Source organism: Eurosta solidaginis, chromosome 3 (genome assembly GCF_040869045.1).
Source record: "Eurosta solidaginis isolate ZX-2024a chromosome 3, ASM4086904v1, whole genome shotgun sequence".
NCBI classification, from domain to species: Eukaryota; Metazoa; Arthropoda; class Insecta; order Diptera; family Tephritidae; genus Eurosta; species Eurosta solidaginis.
This window is the reverse complement of record NC_090321.1, coordinates 146,907,156-146,928,636: the sequence shown is the minus strand read 5'-3', so window position 1 is coordinate 146,928,636 and position 21,481 is coordinate 146,907,156. Positions and strand designations below refer to the sequence as shown.

The 21,481-nt window shown below is 38.4% G+C and overlaps 1 protein-coding gene and 1 long non-coding RNA gene across 2 annotated transcripts in view; both read right to left on the bottom strand.

Annotated features, from left to right (window-relative positions):
• Nucleotides 1-21,481, bottom strand: part of LOC137244337 (succinate--CoA ligase [ADP/GDP-forming] subunit alpha, mitochondrial-like) — a 288,970-nt gene that overhangs the window by 78,961 nt on the left and 188,528 nt on the right. The gene's annotated exons all lie outside the window — the stretch shown is intronic.
• Nucleotides 13,017-18,414, bottom strand: LOC137244332 (uncharacterized). The gene is made up of 3 exons (XR_010950902.1): nt 15,109-18,414; nt 14,830-15,044; nt 13,017-13,557 (listed from the first exon to the last, which is right to left on the bottom strand). It is a non-coding gene; the product is annotated as an uncharacterized lncRNA (long non-coding RNA).

Sequence of the window (21,481 nt, the reverse complement as noted above, 5' to 3'; positions counted from 1 at the left end):
GTTGTAGTTCCTGATCGACCTCTGTCTTAATGCGGTCGAAGCATTCCATTAATACAGTCGTAGGTAGTTGTTCTGCCAATCTTAAATGGATAGATAATAACTCGGCATTTATCTCATCCTTCTTCGAGTATAAGCTTTCCAACTCATATTTTAAAAAATCCTTTTCCGCTTTTCTAACTGTTTTCCTGCTAGATTTGGTATTTGCCTTTATTGTTATTTTTGCGAATTTCGGAGTAACATTCAATTCCAGGCATTGTTTGTTGAACCAAATGCTCGCCTTTGCTTTATATATTTTCAGTAGGCGTCGCTTGTAAATTGTTAGTAGTCCGTTCGCGTTCAAGTTAAAAGCCTGACAAGCAATAACTGACTTATCTTGTTTGGTTGATTTTCCGACAGGGTGGATAAATGATGTATATTGGAACGATTTTCCGTCATCCCTTGTCAAATTTGGTTTTGAGACAAACCGGTTTCGGCGTTGTGCCATCATCAGTGTCGATTTTCGTTCTGATCTGTTGTTGTCATTTGTCCTGTATTTATAGTTCGTAGGTATATGAGCAGGTATTGTCAAATTGATGCTTGTGTATATTTAGTTATGTGTATGTGCTGTGTGTTCGTTCAGAACCGAGGGTGGTTTACTAATCGATTTGTGTGGCTGACTGGGGTAGGTAGAAATCTGTGATTTTAGTCGTTTGACCTTCTTTGTCGGTTTTTTGTTTTGGTGTGTTAATTGTTTTGTATTTATTTGTTGTTGTGCGTTTGTCTGTTGTACCTGTGTGATTAAGTTGTTTCCTGTAAACAAGTTTTAAAGGCTCGAATATTGTGTCAGAAATGGTGTTTATCTGTTCGTTTATTATTCTACCGTCGAATGTTTTCTGTTTGTAGATTTCTATGTTTTCGAGTACGTTGAGACGTCGGCCTGTAAGGTAACCCTACGGTAAGTGTTGCGTGACCATAAGGTCAAGCAATACGTATGGAACATTCACAGTGAGGGTTACCTCACATAATGTCAAAGTGAATGACGCCAGATTTTTACGCGCATTCAACTCGGGCAGTCATCTAAATTTTCGCTAAGTAATATCGTGTACGCATAAAATATAAGAAATATAGCGGCTCACCTATAAATTTGTGTGACACAAATAAAACCAACATTATTGTAAAAGTTCGAGTGTTTTATTTTAATTGCGGTGATCAAACATTTCAACAGTCGTGAAATACAGTGCGTGCATGCAAACGAGTGCATACCTGCATATCAATCTGCACGATTCTATACTGTCTGAGACACATGGAGACCATTTTGGCCACGCCGGAATCGGTCTCACCACATGGCGACCGTGACCATACCTGCAGAAAAATGGTGGCTCCGGGGACCTGGAATAATTCCCTGCAGCACAAAATTAAAAGACATTTACAAATTTGCTAAAAACTGAGTGCGTGGTGGTTGTGATGCGGTGGTGGTTGTAGTAAAAAGAAATACATACATACAAAAAAATTTTACATAAAATGATATAAATTACACAAAGCTGATTGCAACAAATTCAAAAATTACATGAAGTAATCTATAATTTAAAACTACAAAATATAACTACAAAAATTACAAAATTTCAAAAAAAAACATTAAAAATTTCAAAAGAATTACAAAATTTCAAAAACTACAAACGAAAAAATATGTAAATTTCAAAAACTACAAAAAAATCTAAAAATTTCAAAAACTACAAAAAAATTTAAAAATTTCAAAAACTACAAAAAAATTTTAAAAATTTCAAAAACTCCAAAAAATTTATTACAAAAAAAATTTAAAATATCAAAAACTACAAAAAAAAAAAAAATCATAAAATTTCAAATACTACAAAAAATTTTTTTATAAAATTTCATAAACTACAAGAAAAAGGTACATCCTAAATGGCAAAATATACTTTTTAGAACTTCGTATATACATACATTTAAAAATTAATTTGAACTTGAACCAAAGTTACGTGTGGAATTGTGGTGGTACATACATACATATATGTAAAAAGTTTTTGGAAGCTGCTGTACCATACCGTAACGTTGACACACGGGCACAGCCACCCGCTACGTTTTAATACGCAGTACCGTTAGTAGCAGTAAAATCATGCTATACATAACAAAAGTAAGAAGAAAAAACCAGTCGGCGACGGCATCACTTGGACGGCAACATCTACATCGGCAAGAAGCGGAAAAATACCAACAACACATACACCAGCAAGCAGAAAAGACAAAAAGCGGTACAGTAGAGTAGATTAGAACATACGTACATATCTAATATTTAATTTCTGTGTATAAGTAGACACTTTGCTTCTGTATGTAATCTTTTTCAATACCTGTATACTATGCATGTAGCAAATCAACTTGACGCTTTTGCCTTTTTACATATGTACTTTTCTCTAAACATTTGTATACTATGCATGTAGCAACAAAAATTGACACTTTGTTTCTAAACATTTGTATACTGCGCATGTAGCAACACATTTTTCTTCTCACAATTTAACCAAATATTTAATATAAACATTTAAATATCGAAAACTTTTTGAATGTACATTAAAAATAATTTTAAATATACGGCCACCACATGCAAATTATCACGCATATATTACTATATTCTTTCTTTTTCAAACATTAACATGGAACTTGAATTTTTTATTTTAAATGCGAACACTGCTTCGTAATAAATACAATCGGAAAAATATTCTTTCAAATTTACACATTTTTTTTAAAACCCTTTTGAAACGCAAATTATACATCAATTCTATATGTATAATACCAAAAATATCAAACCTTTTCGCCAAAAGTTTGCAATAATTATTCGAAGCTAATCAATTTTGAAATCTCTCATTGACTTCAAATATCAATATAGACAGGTTACAGTCACATAATGGTAATGGTGAAAATTTATTTTATCGGTGGAAGCTTAATTTCCCTTTTTCCAATTATTTCTTCGGAAATTGAACATAGTGAATATCATAAACATTTACACATTTTTTTTTGCAACAAATACAGTGCCATTCAAATAGTTAACAATTCCTTCGAAGCATCACACGAATACAGTGTATTCCAAATATTTCAACATATCTTACATTTGCGACTCTTTTCAAACTGTGTATTATATACAGTGTCTTTCAAATACTCCAACAGTTTCTTTCCTCTTGGCATTATTAAACGAATACAGTGCGGTTAAAATATTTCAACATTCACTTGCATTTACCAAATAAGTTTTAAATACAGTGCCTTTCGAATATGCGAATCTTTACCATTTACCAATTAACTCATCGATTTTGAATATTTCGAATATTCTCTGATTTTTAAACAAAAAAAAAATTTTTTTTTAAATTACAAACCACAATTACTGAGTGAATGAATAGTTTTAAATTCATTTTTGTATAAACAGTGCCTACAGCGTTAATCTTAACATTTTTCCGAAAATTTTTTTTTTCATGAAACATTTTTTTTTCTGCCACGGAGGTAAACATTTTCAATAAATGTAATAAAGTTTTCAGATGTCAGTTGTCAAATGTCAGATTTTGATTCCAATTTCAAAAATTTACGCTCTAATTTCACTAAAGTTACTAAACGAGTTTTAAATAACCGATCTATATCAGCGAAAAAATCAATAGAATACGAAGATGCTTTAATTAAAAGCCAAATAATAATACAAGTAAATTCATATTTTGAAAATCGAGATAAGCCTAGTTCAATAATCGAAAGTTTGTCAAAGTGCAGAGAACAACTCACTAAATGTTTTTCTAGAATTAACTGCAATATAAAAATACCCAAAGATCTTTCTGAATTAATACAAGAAAGCGAATCGAGTTCTGATTTTGACACTGAGGAAGAATTATCTGACGCATCGACAACTTCAGCATACAAAGCTAGTATTATTAAAAAAAGTCACGTATCTTTTCTTGAGGATTTCCCTGGATTTTCCAATACACTCCACAATAATAATTTAAACACAATTAGCGAAGAACAACCAACAATGGCGACTTCAGAGCAAAAGAAAACTTTTATTACTATGTGTGCATCCATAATTAGAGAAAACTACAGCGGCGATCCGCTTTCACTTGCATCCTTTATAGATAAAATAGTTTTGATAGAAGATTTGATGGAAGAAAATTTGACAAATACTTTCATTTCGTTTATAAAATCCAAGTTAGAAGGGAAAGCGCGTGAGGCAATTCCAAATGAAGTAACAACAATTCAACAAATAAAAGATGCATTAAAAGGTAGAATAAAACCTGACAACTCAAAAGTTGTTGCAGGAAAAATTGCATCGTTAAAAGTTTTTAATAATAATCATACCGAATTCGCCAAACGTGTTGAGGAACTTTCCGATGCTTTAGAACGATCATTAGTTATAGAAGGAATGACTCAGGAAAAAGCGCACGAAATGGCAGTCGAACAAACCGTCAACGTTTGTCGGCTTAACACCCGCTCAGACCTAGTAAAATCAATTTTAGCGTCAACTACGTTTACTGATTCTAAGGATGTAGTTGCGAAAATGATCGTAGAACAAAATAACCAAACAAGTGAAAGGCAGGTACTAGCGTTTAGATCACGTTATAACAGGCAAAATAATAGTTTTCGAGGTAACTTCAGGTCAAATCAATATAATAGGAACAACTTTTCGAGGTACAACAACAATTTTAACAGAAACAACAATAGCAATTATAGGCATAATAACAACAATAATTATGGCTCGCGAAATAATGGTAATTTTCGAAATAACAATAGCAGGCCCGTAAACAGAAACAACAGCAATAACAACAGTAACAACAACAATCGACGTTCAAATACTACAAATAACGCTAGTGTACGCACTTTAAACGCCAACGGCCCTCAGGAGCGAACACTGGGGGACCAGAATCTGAATTAAATAACGTTTTTCAAAATAAATCAATTTATTGTTTAAACCTGAACTACTCAGATTTTATCGAACTGAATTGCAATGACTCTTTTAAAACATGCACTTTCTTAGTAGATACACAGGCTGATATATCAATTATAAAACTTTCAAGTTTAAAACAAAATGTTTCTATAAATAACAACAATATTATAAATATAACGGGTGTTACGACAGATACAGTTTCAACATTGGGTACCATTAAAACAGAACTTTTTTATTCAAATTTTTCAATTCCACATACTTTAAATGTAGTAGATGACAAATTCAACATACCGTCAGATGGTATTTTAGGCAAAGACTTTTTGAAAAAATACAATTGCGTCATAGACTATGCAAACGAGAGCATAACAATTGGCATTGGCAAAAATATTCATAAAATTTCAATTTTACATAATACAACCGATAATACATTGATAATTCCTCCTAGATGCGAAGTTTATCGCTTATTTAAGCTGAAAAAATCTAAACATCCAGTTTTTATAGACGCACAGGAAATTTGTAGTGGTGTGTTCACCGCAAAGTGTATTGTTGACACCAACAATCCGATAATAAAGGTATTAAACGTCACTGACGAGGTAAAATACATAAGAAATTGCAACATAGTTACGGATGAAATCACCAACTACAACGTGTATAAAATCAATGATCTTTCAAAAGATTCGAAAAGGTCAGAGGAATTAAAATCAATTTTAGAAAAACAAATGCCAAACTATGCCAAACCAAAACTTCTCGATTTATGTCTAAAATATGATGATATTTTTGCACTAAAGACCGATCGTATGACACTTAACAACTTTTATGAACAGAAATTACGATTGACAGATACAAATCCTGTTTACATAAAAAACTACCGTTTACCATATTGTCAGAGAGAGGAAATTAATAAACAAGTTGATAATTTATTGCAAAACGATCTTATAGAACACAGCTATTCCAACTATAATAGTCCATTGATACTTGTGCCAAAGAAAAACCCAAATGGACAGAAATCCTACAGGATGTGTGTTGACTTTAGAGCCGTAAACAAAAAATTGATAGCAGACAAATTCCCACTTGCACGAATAGACGATATTCTTGATAATCTAGGCAGAGCAAAATATTTTTCTACATTGGATCTGTATTCAGGTTTTCACCAAATCCCATTAAATAAAGATTCTAGAGACATCACTTCATTCAGCACTGATCGTGGTGCTTTTCGATGGAAAGTTTTACCATTCGGTTTAAACGTAGCTCCGAACTCATTCTCAAGAATGATGTCAATTGCCTTTTCAGGAATTTCTCCAAACCAAGCCTTTTTATATGTCGATGATCTTATAGTCATTGGGTGTAGCGAAGCTCACCATCTTAAAAATTTAGAACAAGTCTTTCAAACATGCAAAAAATTTAATTTGCGTCTCAATCCCGAAAAATGCAACTTCATGCGTTCAGAAGTCACTTTCCTAGGACACAAATGTTCGTCAAAAGGTCTACTTCCAGACGATTCCAAAATAATTGCAATAAAGAAATATCCGAAACCTTCCGATAAAGATGCAGTAAGACGATTCGTGGCATTCGCCAATTATTACAGAAGGTTTATACCAAATTTTGCTTCCATAGCAGCACCTTTAAATAAACTTAGCAGGAAAAGAGTAGAATTTAAATGGGATCAATCATGTGATATAGCATTTGAAAAACTCCGAAAATCTTTAATTTCTCCTCAAATTCTCCAATACCCAGACTTCAAAAAGGAATTTATAATTACTGTCGACGCTTCAAAAATTGGTTGTGGTGCCATTTTAAGTCAAAATAAAGATGGCATTGACTTACCAATTTGTTTCGCGTCCAAATCATTTAATAATTCAGAACAAAAGAAATCAATAATTGAGTTAGAGCTTTTAGCTATATTTTTTGCAATAAAACAGTTCAGACCATACATATATGGCACACACTTTACAGTCAAGTCCGATCATCGTCCATTAGTTTACTTGTTCAATATGAAAGATCCCTCTTCAAAACTTTCACGTATCAGACTTGAACTGGCAGAGTACAACTTCACTATTGAATACATAAAAGGTAAAACGAACGTAGGAGCAGATGCACTCTCTCGCATCACAATAGAAGAAATAAAAAATTCAGGAACATCAATTTTAGCAGTACAGACAAGATCACAGACAAAACAAAAACAATTAATGCAACAAGAAATACTCAAAGAAGAAAAAGTAAAAGAAAACATAAAATTACAAGTTTATGATAATTTTTCAAACAAATTTTCAAAGAAAATACCCAGAGTAAAATCCCAAATAAGTTATGATAAAAGTGGTAAAATTACGAATTTTGAATTAAATGCGCATCTAAAACACAAAAAGATTGAGTTAATTAAGGTTGCGTGTGCTAACAAAATAATACATTTAGATGAATTACTTTTGAAGCTACAAAAAGAAGCTGGCAAGCGCAATATTAATATAATTGAATTGCAAAAAAATGATAATCTTTTTAAATATTTTTCGATATCAGATCTGAAAACCACTGGGAATAAAATTTTAAAACACTTAGAAATCGTCCTAACCGAACCCGTAGAAACTGTGACAGACGAAGACAAAAAACAACAATTAATAACAATTTACCATACCGACCCAATTTTAGGAGGACATTTCGGTAGCAAAAAAGTTTATGCAAAACTCAGAACCAAATATTATTGGAAAGGCATGACGCGCGATATAGCGAAATTTGTTAAAAACTGCGAAAAATGTCTTTTGAATAAGGTTAAGCCAAAAACAAAAGAAAATTTAGTCCTAACCGAAACACCATGTAAGCCATTCGACATTGTTGTCATTGACACTATAGGACCTCTACCTCAATCCGATAATGGTAACAAGTTCGCTGTCACCATTATATGCGATCTCAGCAAATACTTAGTAACGATTGCGATACCTGACAAAAGTGCAAAAACGGTCGCATCAGCTATTTTTGAAAATTTCATACTAATATATGGCATTATGAAAACAATTAAAACCGATTTAGGTACCGAATACAAAAATGAAATTTTTTCAGAGTTAACAAAACTATTAAAAATAGAACATAAATTTTCCACAGCGTACCATCATGAAACTCTTGGCACAGTAGAGCGAAATCACAGAGTTTTCAATGAATATTTAAGATCTTTTCTAAATCCCAATTTTTCCGACTGGGATGTTTACTTGAAATATTTCACTTTTCTTCACAACACAACAACAAACACAGTATTCGATAATAAATTCTCACCATATGAATTAGTCTTTGGCAAAGCAGCTAATTTACCAAAAGAACTGCAAACCGATAAAATAGACCCGATTTATAACATAGAAAACTATTCGAAAGAAGTTAAATTTCGTTTTCAAAAAACTCACGAATTAGCGAATAAAACAGTTACAGAACACAAATTAAAAAATCAAACCGGATATAACAAAAGTTCACAACCAATATCTGTCAAGGTATTTGACAAGGTATTGCTTGAAAAAGAACCCCGCGACAAGCATAGTAGTATCTATATTGGTCCGTATACCGTAATAGGTATTGACGGCGTAAACGTCACTTTAATTGATGACGAAACGAAAAAGAAAAAAATAGTACATAAAAATAGAATTAGAAAAATTAATTAAATTAAATTTTTAAATTCAAGATTATTTAAAGTTAATCTCTATCGTTAAATTAGAAATAAAATGTTTTTCTTCCAAACCTGAAAAAAAAAAGGACAATGAAATCAAATAAATTTAAGCAATCATTAAAAATTAAGAACTGAATGTATACAGTAGAATTAAAACACAAAAAAAAATTTTGTTTTCTAATTATAAAAACTAAATTTAAGTTCTACTTTAGAACTAGACTTTACAACTCAATTCTTAATTTAGACCTAAACATAGATGTAGATTTAAACTTAGTTTAACAGTCTTAAACTTTTAAAGTTAATTACATCGCTTTTGGGACAGAAGAATTTGGCCAATTCTTCTTTTCCAAAGGGGAATGATGTAAGGTAACCCTACGGTAAGTGTTGCGTGACCATAAGGTCAAGCAATACGTATGGAACATTCACAGTGAGGGTTACCTCACATAATGTCAAAGTGAATGACGCCAGATTTTTACGCGCATTCAACTCGGGCAGTCATCTAAATCATAGTGTACCTATACCAAGTGTGTTCACTAAGCGATAAACGTCAAAACTACAAACAGCCTCGCTCACCTGATGGAAATCTCAGGTCTAGAGTCGCATTTTTAGTCTCAACGACAACATTTTTGACTACCAATCGTATGGACTTTTTCAATTTTTCAATCATTGGGAGCATTCGGTAATGGTATCCATTTTGAATTCGCTGTCATTCCGAATCCAGCGAGTGCCTGTCAGAATGCTTGACAGATAAGTCAACACACTTGTACTTGTACACTATGATCTAAATTTTCGCTAAGTAATATCGTGTACGCATAAAATATAAGAAATATAGCGGCTCACCTATAAATTTGTGTGACACAAATAAAACCAACATTATTGTAAAAGTTCGAGTGTTTTATTTTAATTGCGGTGATCAAACATTTCAACAGTCGTGAAATACAGTGCGTGCATGCAAACGAGTGCATACCTGCATATCAATCTGCACGATTCTATACTGTCTGAGACACATGGAGACCATTTTGGCCACGCCGGAATCGGTCTCACCACAGGCCCTTTTCTTGTATGTGAAGAACCCTAACTGTTTTATTGATGTTTGCTGGGGAACATTCATTCTCGACCATGTGATTCGCGAAGTTAGACTCGGGTATAATGTTTGGATTCCGTATTTTTTTGTTGTAATCTCTAATATGTTCTCTGAACCTCGTTCTTATTTGCCGTCCTGTTTGTCCTATGTAACTATGCTGGCATCCGCAGGTAAGCTTGTATACGCCGTGGCTGCTAAACGGATCCTCTGAGTTAATGTTAGTTCTTAGTTTTCGCCCTAGATTGTTCGATGTTTTGAATGCTGTGTTAATGTTGTATTTTTTAAAGAAATTTGCCAATTTATATATTGCTTTTCCAGTATATGTCATAGTCGTCCAGCTATTATTTTCTTTTTCATTATTTATTCAGATTTAACTATGACATATATAGAAAGTCAACGGCCACCGACACAATAATACACAATACCTCAAATCACCCTCAACATCATAAAAATGCAGCATTAAGGCACTTGGTACAGAACGAGGTTCAGAGAACATATTAGAGATTACAACAAAAAAATACGGAATCCAAACATTATACCCGAGTCTAACTTCGCGAATCACATGGTCGAGAATGAATGTTCCCCAGCAAACATCAATAAAACAGTTAGGGTTCTTCACATACAAGAAAAGGGCCGACGTCTCAACGTACTCGAAAACATGGAAATCTACAAACAGAAAACATTCGACGGTAGAATAATAAACGAACAGATAAACACCATTTCTGACACAATATTCGAGCCTTTAAAACTTGTTTACAGGAAACAACTTAATCACACAGGTACAACAGACAAACGCACAACAACAAATACAAAACAATAAAACAATTAACACACCAAAACAAAAAACCGACAAAGAAGGTCAAACGACTAAAATCACAGATTTCTACCTACCCCAGTCAGCCACACAAATCGATTAGTAAACCACCCTCGGTTCTGAACGAACACACAGCACATACACATAACTAAATAAACACAAGCATCAATTTGACAATACCTGCTCATATACCTACGAACTATAAATACAGGACAAATGACAACAACAGATCAGAACGAAAATCGACACTGATGATGGCACAACGCCGAAACCGGTTTGTCTCAAAACCAAATTTGACAAGGGATGACGGAAAATCGTTCCAATATACATCATTTATACCTATCTATTTACATATGTAGCAAAGTTACAATAGCAAAATAAAAATAAAAACGCCTATATTCGCTTAGATAATGCTTAGGAGACCCATCTAGCGGCTGTGGTTAAACAACTAGCCACAGCAATAGGGTGTACCGAAAAGCGGAGACGCAACGCTCTCATGGCCATAGGGTATAACATATAGCTGAATCAGTTGCGATGAATTGTGGACACACATAGAATTAGTGTAGAGGGTGAAACAAAGACACATATTTCAATTACATCTGAGTATAATGCGTATTGAAATTTAGTAGGACAAAATTTATGCACAGCAATTTCAGAGGTGTATTTATAGTTTGTCGCTTAGCAGTCAATATAAAGTTTAAGCGTAAACGGATATACGCGTGTTAAAAAACACGGCTATTATGAAGTATAAATTAACGAATGCATAATATGTGTATGAGACCTTGTAGATATAAGAAAAAGGTAAGACATTTTTTATGTTAAGCTTAACATAGTGACAAATGTCATATCTATCAAAAATATTGAAACATTAGTGCAGTGGGGTGACTGCTAAATATAGAAATTGAGTTATAATTTTTTTAAAACCTACATATGATTTTTAGCCTAATTACAAGATGCTACTATTGGAAAAGCATATTGTACTATTTTAAAGTTAAAACAAAGTGGAAACAAAATATTAAAGACGTTAGAGATAATACTGACCGACCCGGTAGTGATCATAACAACGGAAGACAAAAACCACTCAAAATTATGTCAATTTATCACAACGATGCCATCTCAGGTGGACATTGCGGTGTTAAAAAGCTGTACGCAAAAGTTCGTACTAAATTTTATTGGAAAAACATGACCCGAGACATTGCGAAAATTGTGAAAAATTGCCAACACTGCGTATTAAACAAAATTTAACCAAAAACTAAAGAAAAGCTAGTGTTAACACCAACACCTTGTAAACCATTTGAAATAGTAGTCATTGATACAATAGGACCGTTGCCAGAATCGAAGTATGGTAACAAGTTCGCAGTTACCATAATTTGCGATTTAACGAAGTACTTAGTAACAGTAGCGGTTCCGGATAAAAGTGCGAAAACCATAGCTTCTGCGGTATTCGAGTTATTTATTTTAACATATGATCCAATGAATTCTATCAAATCTGATCTAGGCACGGAATATAAAAATGAAGTGTTTTCAGAGCTGACAAAACTTTTAAAAATCAAACACGATTTTTCCACAGCGTATCATCATGAAACGTTAGGTTCAATCGAACGAAACCATCGAGTATTTAACGAATACTTGCGCGCATATCTTAATGACACGTTGTCGGACTGGGATACTTACTTGAAGTATTTCACGTTCTTTCACAATACCACTTCGAATACAGTTTTTGATAATAAATTTACACCGTTCGAATTAGTATTCGGTAAAAAAGCCATTTTACCTAGTGAACTTCAAAAAGCAAAAGTTGGTCCAATTTATGATGTAGAGAATTACGCGAAAGAGTCGAAATACCGCATGCAAAAATCACATATATTGGCGCAAGAACTTTTAAACAAACATAAGGTTAGGTTAGGTTAAACAAACATAAAGTTCGAAATAAATATTATTATGACAAACATGCCTGTCCGTCAAAAATTAGCGTAAATGATAAGGTTCTAATACAAAAAGAACCGCGCGATAAACATGCAAGTATATATCAGGGGCCGTACGTAGTTAAAGAAATAGATGGGACGAATGTAAAAGTTTTTGATAAAGAAAAGATAAAATTAAAAACTGTTCACAAAGACCGTGTACAAAAAGTACAATAAATCTTTAAGCAACTCACATTTTATTTACAAATACAAGTTACAAATTAGAATGGTAATATTTACATAATAACTTATTTTAAACGCATTTCTATAAAATGTTAAAAAAAAAAAACTTGTAATGTATCAAATTTACAAATAAATATAAGATGTAAACATACGACTTAGTAGCTAAAATAAAATTCCACACAAAAGCTAAACCATAAACATATGCGATTTAATGATGAATTATATAAATCCAAAAATCTGAAATTTTATATTATTTATATACATATACATTTGCACATCAAATTATCATTATAAGTTTTGCTTCAAAAAAAAAAAAAAAAAAAAACGGAAAAAAGTCTTACTTACGTCACAAAGAGAAAAACACAAATAATTATATTTACATACTTAATCATAAGACAAACATATGTTAAACTATACACTCCAGATAAATGTTGTGTTACAACGAAAATACTATATTAGAATTTATAATACTTAAAACTTTACAAAATAATCTGAGTAATGAATTGAAACTGAATACTTATACCAAAATTGTATACATTACCATAACTATACTACATTTGCATATTGCAATGCAAAATTTTCAATTACATTGTACATAGACATTTAATCACCAGTAATTAAAACTTTAAACAACTTCAATAACATGTATAAGAAAATTTCATTATCATTAACTGAAACTGCTCTACATATTAAATAAGTTTATAAATTTTTGTATCAACTAGAAGATAAGGTGATGTATGTTTGAGTTCATAAATGTAACATTATTCAATCAAATAATGTCAGGTAAGAAGAAGCCAGCAGAATTGATCACTCTGCCGACTTCTTCTTTCCAAAGGAGGGTGATGTAACGGCGCCCTAAACTCAAACACCACATCAAACATGCATCAGCTGTTCATGTACGAGTTGACCGAATGCAGCCCAGCGCTTGGTTGGCTCGGAAATTTTTTGAGACTTTGCTACAAGTGGTTGTGCCTAAAAAGATAATTTTACAATATAAGTTGGAAAACATTAAAGATAGATATTTAAATAAAATTTTAAATAAAGTGAAGTATTTTTAACAAGCCGATTTATTTATTAATACCACTTTGGAGATAAAATAAAATATGCTAAGACTTCAAAACATATCTTATCTGATTGCAACGGCTCAATCCTCCTCCTGATGTAGTCCTCTAGGAGTCTTTCGAGTGATTTAAGCAGAAAAGAAGATAAGCTTATAGGCCTATAATCATTTGGTTTAGAGTGGGAAGGTTTCCCTGCCTTGGGGATAAAGACCACGTTGACTTCCCTCCACGATACTGGTACGTAATTGAGCCTAAGACAACCTATAAACATCCCTTTTATCCAGGGCCTTATAAGTTCGGCAGTATACTGTAGCTGAGCCGGAAAATTTCCATCCGGCCCCGGCGATTTATAGGGCTTGAAGGTGTGTAAAGCCCAATCTATTCGTTTATCATCTGTGATTTCGCTTAGGTGACCCTCCGCTGACAATACTTGAAGACACGCCCGCACTTGCTGGGAAGTGTGTATCCATTAACAAGTTTATGGTTTCAGCGCTGGAGTCCGTCCAGTGTCCATCCGGCTTTTGGACGTAACTTAGCTGAGTTGGAGATTTCGACAGCACCTTCCTTAACCGGGAGGCCGCGGATGTGGATTCAATCCTGCCGCAGAAATCCCTCCAGGAGGATCGCTTTCGGATTGCTTTTTCATATATATTTATTTTCGCTTTATAAGCAGCCCATGAGGATTCATGTCCATCATGCTTTGCTTTATTAAAGGCCGCCCTACATGACTTCCTAAGCTTGTCAAGATCGGACGACCACCATGGTGGTTTGTGAGTTTCCAAAACCTTTTTAATCGGGCAAGCCCTATCTAAAGCATTGCTACATTTTTAACTGAAATTATTTACAAACACGTCTAGCTCCTCCTCGCTTTCTGGGGCTCGCACCCCTTCAGATAGTTTTTTACCTATTATCTTCTTATAGTAGCCCCAGTTCGTTCTTCTAATATTTTGTATGTACTTAGGACTTGTGTGCGCCTGTGATATAGAAAAGCTTATATATCTATGGTCAGAAAAGGAGTGCTCCTTTAGAACTCTCCATGAAACCATGATCAGGTCACTGAAAGAGTCTGTGACCAGGGTTATGTCAAGGACCTCTTCGCGGTTCCTCGTAATGAAAGTGGGATCATTTCCCCTGTTACATATACTTAGATTAGTGCCTTAAAGATAATTAAATAAAGACTCACCTCGGTCATTTGTATCACTGCTGCCCCACTGGGCGTGATGAGCATTGGCGTCGCCTCCGAGTACGATGAAATCGTTTCGTGGATTTGCCGCTCTCACGAACTCTCTGAAATTATCCGGTGGTAATGATCCTTGGTGATCGTGCGCTAGGTAGAAGGAAGCAAGTTTAAAGCTCCTCCCTAGCACCTCGACGCTAACCGCTGTCAGATCCCCATCGCTAAAATTTGGTAGAAGAAAAACATTAAGAGTAGACTTAGCCAATATAAATGTGCGAGGCTTACCCTTTTCCTGAGCGCTATAAAGCTTATACGTTGGTGTCCGCAGGCCACAGATCCTATTGCCAGCTATCCACGGCTCCTTGACTAGTACGATGTCTACCGCACCTGAAGACAGGTACAGTAGGAGTGCAGCTGATGCTGCTTTGTAGTGACGCAGGTTTATTTGGAGGACCCGAATCACTGTTTGTTTGCGCTCTCCTCCGTGAGCGTCGCGTCCGAATCCCCATCCTCCAGAAGTTGACCCTAAGAGTACAACCCTCTGAGAGCCAAGCTTCCGCTCGAGCCCGACGAAGCGTAGCAACCAGCTTCTTCGCCCTCGTCTACCTCCATCTCGTCTTCCTTGGGGGGGTTGTTCAACCACCTCCGTACGAGACGCAAGGTTTACCAAGGATTCACCACCTTCCAGTTTTGGGTCGGTAGCCCCGGGTTGTACTCCTGTAGCAGCTTCAGGATATCAGCTGGGTCCGTTGGCGTCACTGGAACCCAGGGTCTCGCCCTTGGTCGTGAGGGGATATCACACGCCTCCACTACCTTGAGGCGCGCGCCCGAATACACCTCACCTATCAGCGAGACGGCGGCTTTGTAAAGCTTCGCCGACCTGGCGTCGTCACATGCAATTAGTTTAATATTGCCCTGGAACCACCCCTCATCGATATAAGAAGGCGGCGGACCAGAATTGTCTTTTTTGATTTTAACGGCCACAGTAGCGAGCGCTGCCTCAGTCCACGCCATCTCGTCCATAACACCAATGATCTGCCGATTTCTGGCTATTTCGGCGAAAGACCGCGTCCAGCCTCCCTGCGTCTTGGCCCTTTTCGGTGCCGTAGGGTTGGATTCATCCATAGACCGCTGGCGCTTCGAGGCTTCATCGTCACGCTGCACCTTCGCCCAGGCCTCCGCAGAAACTTCTCCCTCACTTATCGGCGAGGAGGCATTCCTGCGCAGGATCCGGGCAGCCCAGCGCTTGTCCTGGCGACTGGGCTTTTTTACTTCCTTGACTCCAGAGCCGGCCACCCCCACATCCCTGGAGCCCCCCAGCAGGCAAACCGCCAGACGCTTGTCGCCGGATGGAGGGCCAAGGGAGAGGCGGTAGTAGCACTTATGGCCTCCCGGTCAGTACCCCCTCCATGAGAAGTACTGGCCCTCGTACTCGAACCGGATAATCTCTCGGCCCTTTTCTGTCTGTCTGCCGCTGCAGCAGCGAACCTCTGAGGAGTTCTCTCAGCTAACTTTAGGCCCGGCTGAGCCGTAGCCTTTGCGGAGCAAGCTCCTGTCGGCTTCTTATTCGGAGAGCCGCCCTCATTATTTTTATGTGATATTTCCTCCATACTAATTATCCCGCGAGTAGCGGAGAAGGGGAAAGGTCCACCCGGACAGAGATCCGCGATGTCCGGGTAAGGCTTAATAGCATCGAAGGTCGCCCGGTATTCGATGCACTCCGTTAGCGACTGGGCTATTTATGGGCCCCCAGCCAGGCTGATCCTCTGCACGGGTCGTATAACACCTTGATCCAGCCCATTTAGGGGGAAGGGAGAGAAAAGAGAAGAGAAAAAAGAAAGGAAGATAGGGTTAAGGGGGTGGTAAAAAAGGTCGCCGCTCGAATTAGCCGCCGAAGCGTTACCAGGTGCCACCACGAGGAGGCTCCACCCCCTACATGAGGGAGGGAGGGTGTAACAAACACCTACGAGTCGACGGTTTGGGGTGACGCCGGTGAGTGCAAGGCGCAACACCCCCATGAAAGGCACCCAAGCCTAGGGAAAGAGGGTTTCAAATATTTAGCGCATGTCTTCAACATTTGTCATACCCGAAAAATGGAAAATGGCCAAGGTGGTCCCGCTACTAAAGCCTGGGAAACCAGCTAACATAGGAGAGTCATATCGCCCGATATCTCTCCTATCGCCAGTAGCCAAGGCGCTTGAAGCCATTATGCTCCCACTTCAAGCAAATCTGCAGCCTATCCTGCCTTCAGCATGGCTTCAGAAAACTTCATAGCACCACCACCGCGCTAAATGCCATCAGCACCCAGATAAATTGCGGTTTAAATCAAAACCCCCACCATAGAACAGTACTCGTTGCGCTAGACCTATCAAAAGCTTTTGATACGGTCAACCATGGCACGTTACTGCAAGAACTGGAAGGGTCTACCCTTCCCCCATACCTTAAAAGGTGGACCGCAAATTATCTGGTTAGTCGGCAGACATCGGTGCAATTTAGAAATGAACATCAAAACCAAGAAGAATTAAACAGGGGGTGACACAGGGTAGTGTCCTATCCCCACTTTTGTTTAATTTCTACATATGTAAGCTACTTTCGCCACCAGAAAGAGTTACTATAGTTTCCTACGCCGATGACTGCACAATAATGGCGACAGGCTCAGGCCCAAAGATCGATGAGCTTTGCAACAGAATAAACGGAGCCTCGCGAAAAAACTGGCATTTTCACCGACTAAATCCTCCGCGCTTAGATTATGGAGGGAACACTTCTCTGCTCTCCTAAATGGAGGCAGCAATTCACCGCGCAGAGATGAAGAACCCGATCCCGCAATCGATGATGATGGAATATATGTCCCCCCGCCCGATTATGACGAAGTTAGAATAGCAATAACCAGATTGAAAAACAACAAGGCCGTGGGCGCTGATGGATTGCCTGCGGAGCTATTCAAGTTCGGCGGCGAGGAGTTGGTAAGGCGCATGCAGCAGCTTCTTAGCAAAATATGGGCGGACGAAAGCATGCCCGACGGTTGGAATCTAAGTGTTCTTTGCCCAGTCCACAAGAAGGGGGATACTGCAAAATACACCAACTATCGTGGAATCAGCCTTCTTAATATCGCATATAAGGTCCTTTCAAGTGTATTGTGCGAAAGATTGAAGCCCACCGTGAACCGGCTGATTGGACCTTATCAGTGCGGCTTCAGACCTGGTAAATCTACCATCGACCAGATTTTCACAATGCGCCAAATCTTGGAAAAAACCCGTGAAAAGAGAATCGACACACATCACCTCTTCGTCGACTTTAAAGCCGCCTTCGACAGCACGAAAAGGAGCTGCCTATATGCCGCTATGTCTGAATTTGGTTTCCCCGCAAAACTTATACGGCTGTGCAAAATGACGTTGAGCAACACCATCAGCTCAGTCAGAATTGGGAAGGACCTCTCCGAGCCGTTCGAAACTAAACGAGGTTTCAGACAGGGTGACCCCCTATCGTGCGATTTCTTTAATTTGATGCTGGAGAAAATTATACTAGCTGCAGAACTTAACCGCACTGGAACAATATACTATAAAAGCGTGCAATTACTGGCATATGCTGATGACATTGATATCATCGGCCTAAACACCCGCGCTGTTAGTTCTGCTTACTCCAAGCTGGAAAAAGAAGCGGTAAAGATGGGTTTGATGGTGAATGAGGACAAAACGAAGTACCTGCTGTCATCGAGCAAAGAGTCAGCGCATATGCGCCTTGGCAACCACGCTACTGTTGGCAGCCATAATTTCGAAATAGTAAAAGACTTCGTTTATTTGGGAACCAGCATCAACATTAGCAACAACATCAGCACTGAAATCCAGCGAAGAATCAATCTTGCCAATAAATGCTACTTTGGACTAGGTAGGCAATTGAAAAGTAAAGTCCTCTCTCGGCGAACGAAAATCATACTCTACAAGTCACTTATCGTACCCGTCCTGCTATATGGGGCAGAAGCATGGACCATGACAACAGCAGATGAAGCGGCTTTGGGAGTGTTCGAGAGAAAAGTTCTTCGAAAGATTTATGGACCTCTACGCGTTGGCGATGGCGAGTACCGAAGAAGATTTAATGATGAGCTGTACGAGCTATACGCAGACATCAACATAGTCCAGCGAATTAAAACGCAGCGGCTGCGCTGGCTAGGCCATGTTATGCGAATGAAAGATGATGCTCCGGCCAGGAAAGTGTTTCTATCGGAACCCGCCTATGGAAGCAGAGGTAGAGGGCGGCCCCCACTCCGTTGGAAGGACCAGGTGGAAAACGATTTAAACTCCCTTGGTGTGACCAATTGGCGCCGGTTGGCGGAGCGAAGGAGCGACTGGCGCGCCTTGTTGGACGGCCATAACCGTTTAGACGGTTAAGCGCCAATTAAGTAAGTAAGTAAGTAAATCCTCCGCGACCTTATTTACAACATGGACGTCCCAAATGTCGACCAATTTGAACATCCACGTCGATGGCACTACGCTACCGACTGTCCTACACCCCAAAATCTTGGGTGTGACGTTTGATCAGGATCTACATTTTGGTGAGCACGCAGCCGCAATTGTGCCGAAAATCAAATCCCTTGCTGGCAGTACTTGGGGAAAAGACAAAGAAACGCTCATTACCACAAACAAAGCAATTGGCCAGCCGATTGCATGCTACGCGTCCCCTATATGGTCGCCAAGCCTAAAAATTATCCACTGGAAGAAGCTACAGGCCTGCCAAAATACTGCTCTCCGAACCGCCACGGGCTGTCTTCTTATGTCCCCAGAACACCATCTACATAATGAGGCGAGAATACTCCCCATCAGGGATAGAAATGAGATGCTAACCAAACAGTTCCTGTTGAATACCCAGAAACCTGGGCATCCCAACAGACATCTGATTGATAAGCCAACACCGCCTAGAGGCTTAAGGAGTCATCTCCGAAAGAATTTTGAGGAAATACGTCACCAGAGAACTCAGCCGTATGAAGCAAAAAAAACACAAGCAGGTCCTTAGTGAACTCCACAAACAGGCGTCGGACCTTTATGCCAGGAATTGCCCGGTGAATCCAGTACTCAAAGAACAGTATCCAAAACTTGCGGAAAAGGAACGCATACTCCCCAAGGAAACGCGAGTCACTCTGGCTCAACTTCGTTCTGGATACTGTAACAGGTTAAGCTCTTACATATCCAGAATCAACGCCGACATACAAAATGTATGCCCCGCTTGCAATGTGTCCCCACATGACACCAACCATCTCTTTAATTGTAATGTGGAACCAACGCCTCTAACAACCCTCACATTATGGTCCACCCATGTTGAAACAGCAAGTTTCCTTGGATTTCCGTTAGAGGATATTGATGACAATTTGTGATGAGTCGCAGCTATTAGGTGGGGCGAAGCACTGCTAACAACAACAACAACCCCAGCGAGTCCCATATAAGAGATTGCTAGTGGATGAACACAAGCGGGCGAAATGGGAGGAGCACTTAAATAATTGTAACCTCTGCCGGTGTAGGTAAGCTATGGTCCATTGTAAAGTCCGAATCGAACCCGACTAAACACAATGACAAAATACCCCAGCGGATTAGGGGATCAGAATATATGTGTATGCCTGTCGTAAGAGGCGACTAAAATACCAGATTCAAGGGCTGTGTAGCGCAACCTTTCAGGTTGCCAGCGCAATATATAGCTTCTCCAAACTCAATTGTCAACCTCACCTATCCGCGGCGAATCCTGTTTCACTAACAGACGAGGCTCTGGCGACCCCAAGCTCCTCATGGAACTTGGGGGTAGGGAGGGAGGGAATGGCCTGAAGGTTTAACGTGGCCACATAAATCGTTCCCGAGATGGTCGGGCTAGCACCTTATCGGTGCTTTGGTACCGGAGCGTACCGGATTTGTATCCGGCAAAGGACCATCACATCGATAACACTCCCCAAAGCCTTCGGGGAGCAACCTTATCGCTACAACAACAACAACAACAACAATGACAAAATCTCCATACCCCAGCGGGTTAGGGGGTCAGAATATTCGCGCGGTAGGTATGCCTGTCGTAAGAGGCGACTAAAATACCAGATTGTTGTTGTTGTTGTTGTAGCAGTGCTTCGCCCCACCTAACAGACGCGACCGATCACAAACTGTCATCAATATCCTCTAACGGGAGTCCAAGGAAACTTGCTGTTTCAACAGGGGTGGACCATAGGGAAAGGGGTGTTAGAGGCGTTGGTTCCACATTAAAATTAAAGAGATGGTTGGTGTCATGTGGGGACACATTGCAAGCGGGGCATACATTTTGTATGTCGGGGTTGATTCTGGATAGGTAAGAGTTTAACCTGTTACAGTATCCAGAACGAAGTTGAGCCAGAGTGACACGCGTTTCCCTGGGGAGTATGCGTTCCTCTTCCGCAAGTTTTGGATACTTTACTTTGAGTACTGGGTTCACCGGGCAATTCCCGGCATAAAGGTCCGACGCCTGTTTGTGGAGTTCACCAAGGACCTGCTTATGTTTTTTCGCTTCATACGGCTGTGTTCTCAGATGCCGTATTTCCTCAAAATGCTTACGGAGATGACTCCTTAAGCCCCTAGGCGGTGCTGGCTCGGCAATCAGATGTCTGTTGGGATGCCCAGGTTTCTGGGTATTCAACAGGAACTGTTTGGTCAGCATC